Source organism: Tauraco erythrolophus, chromosome 7 (assembly GCF_009769465.1).
Source record: "Tauraco erythrolophus isolate bTauEry1 chromosome 7, bTauEry1.pri, whole genome shotgun sequence".
Classification (NCBI taxonomy): domain Eukaryota; kingdom Metazoa; phylum Chordata; class Aves; order Musophagiformes; family Musophagidae; genus Tauraco; species Tauraco erythrolophus.
The window spans coordinates 13,931,373-13,942,332 of record NC_141471.1 but is presented as its reverse complement, the minus strand read 5'-3'; positions in this window follow the sequence as shown (position 1 = coordinate 13,942,332).

Below are 10,960 nucleotides of genomic sequence, written 5' to 3'. Positions count from 1 at the left end.
CCTACAGAAAAACAACATTTTACAAACTCAAAGTACAAAAGCTCTTTACTTTTCACTAGAGAGACGGGTAAAATACTTAGTGAAAAGAACTAAAACCATAAGAAACAGTCACAAAAATGTGGAAACAAAGATCAATAGTAAAAAAAACCCACATCTTTTTGAAGATGGGGAAATAAAAAATGAAAAAAGAATAGATGGTGCTTTCCGGCTTAATGCAATCAAGTCCTACAGCTAAATCCACCAATCTTACCTTTCTTCATCAGTTACATTTCTCATTCATTTACCTCATTAACCATTAAGAGAGATTCAGTAAGATTCATGGTCTCTAACAAACGGCTTCTAAAACAGACTTGATTTCATTAGCAGGCAAGCTTTATGATTTAGTCGTAATGGACTTCCTATTTGAGATAATATCCTCTCATTTTATCCCATTGCCAAAATAACCCGCATACTGTGTGCACCGGTCTAAATTCCATATAAATGCCTGATTTTCTAGCACCTTGAAAATTATTATGAGTCCTTCCACTGAACTTAACAGGCTTTTCACAGTGTTACAGGGCTCAAATGCCACCTGAGGAAGAAAGCACTGTTCTAGAAGGCCAGTATCTGCTGTTCTGCAGAGAAATTGTTTGATTAATCCCTAGAGGCATGGTTGAACTAATTGGAAATGGTGAACATGAAGAAAATAGCTGAGAAGTGCTAATTCATGGCATAAACAAGTAAACTTCCCAAAAGAAGTCTGACTTCATGACTGGCTGCTGAGATGTTTCGATCCTCTGCGGCAGATGCAGATTGCACCCCCTTTACATGGCAGCTGTTAAGAAAGCTCTCGCTGGCAATTTAGTGGAAACACTGAAAGCCAAAAAGGCTTCCAAATAAAGAAGGGAGCATTTTCCATGAGCACAATCGAGTTGATGTTTAGAGGTAAAACACAGAGGAATCACCTTTGTCCATCTATTCAGCTTCAGTACGCACCTTCACTATCCTCTTTTCTCTCTGCTGTCCCCAGTGGTTCTCAGTCTCAATTTCTGATCTTTCTGCCTTTCCCCTTCATCCTCCATATCCACAGGAGATGTCCTTTATCCAGACCTTCCCTTTCTTATTCCTAATTAGACCCATAATTGTCTCTCTAAGACCACTGGAGGTCCTGGTAGCAATCTAAACGTCTTTCTGTTAGACATTCTCCAAACACGCACAAAAAGTATATCATGTGTTGAATATGTCAGTGATCAAATGTGAGAAACTAAAAGCAGGGGGTGGAGGAAGAAGAGCAAGGAATGGAAAAGAGGGACCTTCATCTAAACCTTCCAGTGAAAGGTACATATAGAGAAAATCATGAGATGTCAAACTGCCTTTTTCAGTTCCTGTGATTACATTCTTCTCCCCTTTTTTATTCACATTCCCACGAAAAAAAAATGTTTAGGGAAATGTTTCAGCTGTTGTGAAATGGGAAAGGCATTTAGAAACCTGTTTCCCAAAAGAATACAAAGAAAATGAGGCCAATACAAACTAATATCAATCAACTTACCATGCTCTGAATGGGGATATGCCAAACTTCTCAACTGCATGGGCCATATAAAGTAATATTATCAAAAAACATTGTCTGCACAGGGAGTAAGAGTGACTGCGTCAGTCCTCCTCGGGGCAGAGGAAGGTTCATAGGCACAGCTGAGATCATAGCTGATGAATGACAGTGGCCCTCAAAGCCCCTCCTGTCTCTCTTCCTCTTGCCCACTTTAAAAAAAAAGATTAAATATGCTATACATTACCAGGTGTCTCCGATGCGTGATTGCCCAAATTTCTGACTGTTCAGATTGAAAGGAAATTTCAGCACTCTCAAAATTTGTTTTCATTTGAAATCATAAGTCTTTAAATTTTTTCGTATGTAATTAAAATTCAAAGCAATTATATTTTCTGATCTTTTTTTTCTTGAGTAATTATACTTATTTTTAATTTAGAACTTTAGTCTGAGATTCCTATTACTTTAACTCTATTTGCCATTGTTCAGACATTTTAAGAAGTCATATTAAATGAGAATGCAAAACTAAAAAAGTACAACAGCACTCTATTGAAATTTCAGAATTCTAAAACAAGATTCCAACATCCCATCACCCTCTGAAGATAAAATCTGTTTTTTCTTAGGAAAATTTTAATCAAAATTGATACATTATTTCATACATAATCCTAGAAAATTATTTATTATTGATAAAAACATCTCACTGATAAATTTTAGATCAAGTCTGATACAAAATTATTAGAAGGGATTCCTGTTGTACAATATTGGCATTTGTGCCATTGAAGAATAGCATGCTCCATTTCCTTATGAATCAGAATGCAGCAATTATTTAGCAGGTCCAGAGCTGAGCTCTACAATATGCATTACCACTTGGAGGTCAAAACATGCAAAAAGACGTTGCTGTTTAAAGCTGTTGTGATATTCTCTTCTCACTGATGACCTTTCTTTTACAGCTCCGAAAACATATCTTCTGGTTTGGGCGTCTATGCCTAGAAGCTGTTTTTTAAATTAGTGGTAAATACACCATGCATTTACCCAAAGCTCCTGGCGAGTTGCCAGCGCAGCCCTCTGTCCCATGAGTACAGAGCATCCCTGGTTCTCCAGCTCTTCTTATATACATTTTGCTTTACTGTAAGCAACACTATTGTATGGTTTGTGCTCTTTGTGTTTTCAAAGATGAAAGAATAGCTAAGCCTTTGTCAATAGCCTCTCTTTTTTATACCTTACAAGAAAAGACGATTTTAAAAATTCCTGGAAGAAAATATGATCTCAGAAGAGAACATTTCCTGAAAGCAACATGACTTGGTCTTGATCCTGTGATTACTTCTCATGTGAATGGCAGCCTCGAAGTCAACATTTAGACACAATAGGACTGTTTTGCATGAGATAGATTTGAAGAAGTATGATCATATGACTATGACACTACTAAGACAGGATTTTCAAGACAGCCTGAAGCATTTATAAACCTAAAACCAATGAAAATTCATGACTTGGTTCCTACATCTCTTGGATGCCTTTGAAATAAAATTAAGAAAATGTATTATCCTTTAATTAGATATCTTAATTATACCTAATAACAATTATTATAAACATTAGAGACTGCTATAATACCTCTACTTCTTTTCCAGGCTTTTATAGTCTCATACGGAAACCTTACCTATGTTGTAAATTTTTGTTTTCCTGTAAAAGTTGTATTACAAATTGGCATGAGAAAAGCTGATGGTGTCATCAAACAAAATTAATTCAGATAGCATAAAAATAATTTTTATATTATTGAATTTTCATTCACTTGTATTCTTGGGTATAAAATTTGTAGGATTTAACTGGAATGGATTTTTTCTTTTTGTCAGGCCAATGATTTTGTGTCAGTTCTTTGGCCATATCAGAATGAAATCCATCACATTTCAGAAGTCTGGAAGTTGGATATCCAAGTCCAAGCTGTTCTCATTCCTCTAACCGTCAGTAAAGAGACACAGGCATCCCTAGAGAGCAGTTTATCTGATCTGTCCTAGACACCTATCTTAGAAGGAGATGAATTGCTGTCTGGAGATGATATTTGTCTCTATTGACTATTAAAAGAGAGTATAATAACTGTCGTAGTCACTTTGTAACTTAGTTACCATATTAGATGCCTAAACTGGTGCAGATGGATCTCTTTTTAGGTGACGTTTTTACTTTTACTACATTCCATGTTCAAAAGAGCATTACAGGCAAATCAATGTGTTTGTCTGCTGTCCCACTTTCTATATATGTACATGCAAACATCTGTTTTGGAAGCTAATGAAAGTGTTTCTTCGAATTCTTTCCTCAAAGTTTTTTTTAGCAATTTCTCCATACATAGTAAATGTCAGATATCTGTTGAGATATTCTGCGCAAATGCATGCTTGCCAGTCCTTGGAAACCTGTTGTATCATGAGTTCCCAGTCTTCACATTAAAGCAGTATAATGCCAAGGTGCATGTACATGCAAGCAAGGAATGTAATAAATTACAAAGTGCCAAAAAGAAAAAAAAAGGAAGAAAAGACAAATATGTTTTTCTTATAGAGAACACAGAGTGCTAGAGGCTGAAATCTTTCAAAAGCAAGTGCATTCCACTAAAACGGTTCGGACATGGGAAAATGAATAACATGAGGTTTTGATAGCTAAGAGATCGGAGTGAAACATCGTGGAAGGTGTTTGTGGAGTAACTCATTAACTTTTTCTGCCTGTTTTGAAAGGTTACATGGATTGTTGCACTACTGGACTTTCATATCTGGTGCTTAAGGTTTAGAACTCCCCTGTTCAGCTTTCATGATTCGAAAATCTTGATTACAGCAGTTATGCTACAATAGAGAGGGGAATAAAAAGTGCCTGCCTCAAACCAGTCATAGGGCTTTATAAACAATAGAAAAAGTAACCTAGGGAGAGATAGGGGGAGAAGAGATTTAAAGAGAAGGGGTAAAAATAAGAAATTCAGTATTTACCATGAGCTTTCACATATAATATTTAAAGGTGTGCTTCTATTGCCCTCTTCTTTTCTCACTTTCATTTAGTTCTGTCATGTCTGAACCAAAATTGAAAATATTTAATGACTACTACTGGCAGGACCAAAAGGCTTCTGCATCACTACCAGTGTCTTCTCCTCTGCAGCCACATATTAAACATGAAACACTGAAAGAAATCCAGGAAGTCTGAGGGGGAACATAATGTTTATGAGCCCAGGGTCTTCCTTCAGGCATCAGAAAACAGCTTGCGAAAACACTAGAAAAAAACAGCCCCTCAAATATTCCTACAGATTCCCATTCTTAGGAGCAAGCAAACATAAACAAGCAAAGGGAAGTACAAGTGATAAATATGCAGAGTTTATGCTGCCTTTATTTCAGACTTAAAGAAAACCACTGTAACAATGCTACAGAAGACATAGTGTTTTATTTTGTTTAGTTTCCAAAAACTTGGGAGGCAGGAAAGAGACATATTTAAATAGGTTGGAAAGTATTGGTCTAATTAACAGGCCTGAACCGGTGCACGATGAATTATATTTATAGCATTACACACAGGTTTTTGTCCAATCTGTTCTTGAAAACTTACAAAGATCATGATTCCGTATAGTAGCTTGTGCTGTTGCTGGTCTCTTCCAATATCTTACCGAAATCACCTCTGCAGGAATAGGACAATTGTTTCTTGCCACTCCCAGAGAAAACAAAGCTGATAGAGTTCTACATGCTTTACAAACATTTTTTTTATACGCTGGAAGGTTTCTACTGTAAACATTCTTCCCTCTGAATTCCCCCTCTGCCACCTTAGATCCCTATATTTTTTAAGATTTAAATACATAAATAAATAAATAAATATCTCAGGCATTCCTTTAAGGAAATTAATCAATCTTTCATCTTTGTCAGTATTATTCTGTAGCCTGTTTCTGGCTTGTCTACATCTTTTCTGAGATTTGGTGTTCAAAACGCCCCTTCTGAAACTTCATCAGTTCTAAAAGAGGTGGAATAAACACTCTCTTGTCTGATATATGAGACTTCTATTAACGCATCACAAATGAAATTTGCACTTTTTGCAAGAACATCGCTATATTGACTCATGTTGGAAATGTACTATACCACTTGAAACGTTTTCTGCAGTACTGGTGCCTCCCACATCTTCCCTAGTCTCTATTTGAGAAATTGATTTGTCCTTCAGTACTATAGTTTTCTTCTCAGCAATGCAGATACTAATCTTGAAGTCCTTGAAATTTTAAAAACAACACTTCTGTTGTTCCATTCTAAATTAATTTTTGATCTTTACTTACAAAATGGAGGGAAGATTCAAGTTCGGTACCAGATTGCTGAATTTATGTCATTTTTTACATAGATGTAGTAAATGCTCACGGTGAACTATGGTGAGCTGTGTACTACATTCACTGACTTTAAAGCCATAGGTAGGAGTAACATTCGCTTTTGTTTGATTTCCAAACTATCAATTTTTGACGAGTCATTTGAATTCTGAGAAGTGCCCTGGAGTGCTCACAGCCACTCTCAGGCTGGAATAAGCTTCCAGTTTTACAAGCGTACTGACTGCTCCATCAGAGTCATTAAGAAACATATGACTCTGAATAGGCTTCAGGACAGATACCAGCAGAACCTGACTGGAAACGCTCTCCTCATCTGGCAGCAAACTTCTGTGGCTTACCGGCCTGTTACACACCCTTCTTATGGTAATATATGGCTCTAGTTTTGTTATGTAATCTTCTAGCACACACTTGTAAATACAATAAGACAGGATGTTCAGTTATGATTCTTCCACCAATACATCAGTGTATTTCAAAATTTAGTTTCATATATGCTAAAAAGAGCAGAGAAATGGGATGTCTGACTTCCTTTATAGGTGAAATACAAATGAAGTAGTGAAATATAAGTGAAAAGTGCTTTACAAGTGAAGAAAAAATCACATATGAAGTCATAGTAGCATTTTAAAGAGAAAGTAGGTGGGATTTCTAATTATTTGTGAAAGCCTGAATTTAGTACTACATGAGGGAGGAGCTTAATGGAAAGGTTTACACATAATGTAATATTGTCTGATCTACTTTCTTCTGATTTCCATAAACTCATTGCCTTCATTTGCACATGGTTGTTCTCACTGTATGCAAATATATTTTTTAAACACAATTTATCTCTACAGATTGATCTCTGTGATCTTTCTGGCACATTTGGAAGCAGCTGACAATGTAGTTTCTTCTATCTGTCTGTGTTCCCAAACACATTTAATCCATTTTAATAGCACTCTCTGCCACTTTCCTTCTTTGTGCATTTATTCTTTTAGATTTTATGGGTTAATCAGGTTCATCTGAGCTCAGTGCTTTGATTGAACATCTCCAAGAAAAGAATCAAGTGTTACAGGGAGAAATACTGATGAAAGAGTAGGATGACTTCTAATAGCCAAAGAACCAATGTCAGGTTTTTATATTGCAATGTGTTTTCTTATAAAATGATAAAGGTCTCGGTCATGTACTACCATTTAATATCTCATAATAGCTTTGAGAAAATAGTAACACTACCTATAGTATCCTTGCCAAATTGTGGTGCTGATAATTGCATTGTACTAACTGATACTGTTCTTGCATATTCATATGAAAAATATCTTTTTTCAATTTCCATTCTGAATATTTTGTCATGTGTGTGTATTTTCTCTTTAACAAAATGGTTTATGTGAATCTTAAAAATATGTAAATTTGCAGTTGTAGAATTCAGCCAGGTAGACTGACTCACTCCATATCATGAACTACCACATTTCACAACTTATCCCTCCTATTGGACCCAACAGCCTGTATTTGACTAATTAAGCATTAAGTCACGTTTAATTTCAAGAAGTTAAGCTAAACAAGCAATTTGAGCTGCATATGACAGCTGTTTTGTCCTCACCACGGCTGATCTTTATGCGGTTGACACATTTTGTCAATGGTAATTTCATATTTATTTCCAGTTCATTGATGAAAATATTGAATGCCATGTAACATAACTATTATGTGTATCTGCACTAAGAGCATCCCATTTGATGATTAATTCCCATGGATGACTGATCTTTTCAATATGTTTGTTGTTTCTTAATCTCTTTAATATACACCGTATTTATATTATATAGCACTAATATCTTCACTGGAATGTCAAGAGAGCTAACTATATTGTCAATTACAATAATACCTGTAGTAATCAATCAATTGGAACATTCCTATTGACTTCAGAGACCGAGTTGAAGAAAGGGAAAAGGAAAAAATACTTACTATTTTATATATAAAAATAAACTTGAATTAATCTTTTTTTTTTTTTCCACAAAAAATATGATAAGAGAAACGGCAAGTGTAAGAATCAATGGAGAAAGAATATGTAGGCTGTAGACTCCATCAGTCCCAGATTCTGAAGACAGTGGCAGTGCCATTGCTTCCCTTCAGGTTACCCAGGGCCATGTCCATCCATATCAAAAGTAACCCGTTCTTAGAGTTTATAGCCCCTAACTTAATCCTTTCATAATGCATTTTTAACAAGAATTTAGATGCATAGGATAACTGTTAGGTAATCAGATTAGATGTGAATCCATTAGGATGTGTAATGTCTAGACCAGACCAGAGCGAGACAGAAGAGGTTATCCAAAGGGACCTGACTCTATTTGCCACACAAGACATTCCATGACATTTCAAATGCCTCAGATATTCTCTCTGGTTTCCAATTGCCACTTCAAAATAACTTGAGTATTCTGGAGGTGCTTTGTCACATCTACTAGCCATGTGTCTTATAAACCCCACATTAGCTCGGGTGTCATTAGACATCTATGTCTGGATAATTGAATTGAGTTCCAATGTTAATACAAGTGGAAAGCCATATGGAAATTATAATTAGAAATGTCAAACTATAAAAGTGTTTATTCTCTCATCAAGAATTTAGATTTGAATCTACTACAGATACATACATTTTTACATGTCTATAGTATGCATTAGCATGAGAAATATTTCTTTGACAGTTTACACAAATATCACTTGAATATTTCCTATGTCCTGTTTTGCGTCCAAACCCAAACGAGTGTGACTCCGTATAAGCTCTTCAGTATTACATGCAAACAACTTAGGAAGTCTTTATTCAGTTCTGCTTCTAGCCAACACTTAAAAAACTTCAAATAAAATTTAAAAATAAAATAAAATAAAATAAAATAAAATAAAATAAAATAAAATAAAATAAAATAAAATAAAATAAAATAAAATAAAACAAGGAGCCCTAGGCTCAAAAATGTGAACCCAGCAAAGCTACATTACTTAATGCAGAAAACACGATGGTCTTGTGTCAGAATAAAAATGATACACTGCTAGTTTCATATGCTTGCATTAAGTTCCCAAGCGTTTTCTGATTACAAGGTTTGCATGAGCCAGACAAGGTCAAGTCCCACTATGCATGTTGACCCGAAGAATTCAATAAGCTTCATTTCATTTTAAAGTTGGTAAAAGAGGGGAAGAAGATACCAAATTAGAACACATAAACTCAATTACAAGGTATTTATGTCCTAATCGCAATGGGATTTGGACAAGGCAGTAAATTTCATGCACCACTTTTCTTAAGAAGAAAATTATGTTATCTGTCTATGTAGAAAACATAGAATCGTAGAATAATTTAGGTGGAAAGGGCCCTCTGCATGACATTTTATCCAATCCCCCCTCTCAAAGCAGGACTAATTAGATCAGAGACCCTTCTCCTCTAGGGGTCAGTGAGAGATTTGTCAGTGATTGTCAGAACACCAGGATGGCCCCATTCACTTCTGAAAAAAGCTTCCACTCACTGGAAAGAAAAATAAAAATAATCATGCCTGAAACTTTACCTTCCTAAAAATTACTGAGACAAATTCATTAGTGGATTACGCTAATCATTATGCCAAGGAATTACATCCATGAAGTCCCTAACCTTCTTGCATACTATCACATCTGCTACCCTTCCAATGATACACTTGAATTAATCTCTGAATAACAGGATCACATCTCCTTAATTAAAACATTAAGTGACTAAATAAAAAAGATAAAAATCTTTATATTCTTTAATTAAAAGAAAAAGATTCACCAAGTGTCCAAAAACACACATAACTATCCCTGGAAGAATTCTGAGATATCACATGTGAGGGGGAGGGGTGATAATTACTTTTATTTTTAGGGGAAAGTGCAGAAGATGAAAATGGCACTATACCAGGTTCTGGCACACCTATGCATGCTGAATAACAATTTTCAAAAAGCTCCACTGAACTCAAGTGTAAAGCCATTGCTCAAAGAAGAGCCTAATCAAGAGTTTATCGATTAAGGATTATACAGTATACAAACTGAGAATGTGTTTTCTTGTCTGATGCAGGAAAAGCACCCACATCAGCAAACATGTAAGTTGAATCTTTTGAATCCTTGACCATTATCTCCCTTCGCTGTTGAAACACAATTTTCCTGCAGCAGTTTAGAAATCTGTGCTTTCAAATAGGTCATCAAAGTCCTTAATTTTAGTCTAATACAAATCAGCAATCTATCTAGATGGCAGCTTACAAATTATTCAAGCTTTTCTACTTAAAACATAATTCCATTTCTTTAATGAGAATATCACTACTGGCACTATTGTATCTTTAATACTTTAATTTTGGCTTCCCTATAGATTTTTCTTGATTGAGTACCTTCCTATACATGTATCTTTCCATAATTGCCCCCTAAAATAAATAAACATGAAAACTGATTTTGAAAACAGTAATAGCAGCTAGCATATTGAAGAGGAACATTTATCTTCCATCTTGGATTTATGTAGAATGATACATATGATATATATGATGCTCATAGACAGGAGTAGCTGACCTCAGCTGACACAGTAATGGTACTGTTAAGGAGTCCTTAATGGTTTCCTTGAAACTATTGGTATGCTAACAAAAACACAAAGCTTTACTAATGAAGATCTGAAAAAGCTTCCACTGACATCATACTACATCATCTCTCCTTTGGACAGATTGCATGGGATGTGAAGTGAGCTACTGGGATGTGAATTACTGTTTGGGAAAACCTGAGAGATTATGAATAAAACTTCAATAATGAAAGGGGCAAAGAAAATCCATGACTCATTCATAAATGAGAAGTCACTAGAACATCCTAAGCTCATGTTTGCAATGTTTTCTAACTTCTTCTGGGTCTTTTATTTCCTGGGTATTTTAATGCATATGTTTATAAACATTACAGACTAGAACTTTAGCTGAAGGCAATTGCAGTGTATGCATATATTCTGAGGACCTGATCCCAGAGTCTTTGTCTCAGGTTTGGCTTGATTTCTCCTCACAGGTGTTGTTTCAAAAAAATAGCTGCCAGGTCAGACTCCCTAGTAGCAAAACACTGTTAAGTCAGTAGATTTATACTGTTATATTATCACAATAATAAAAGTGATCTGTTGTATATTAATAAAGCATTAAAGATTAACTGGGATAGTA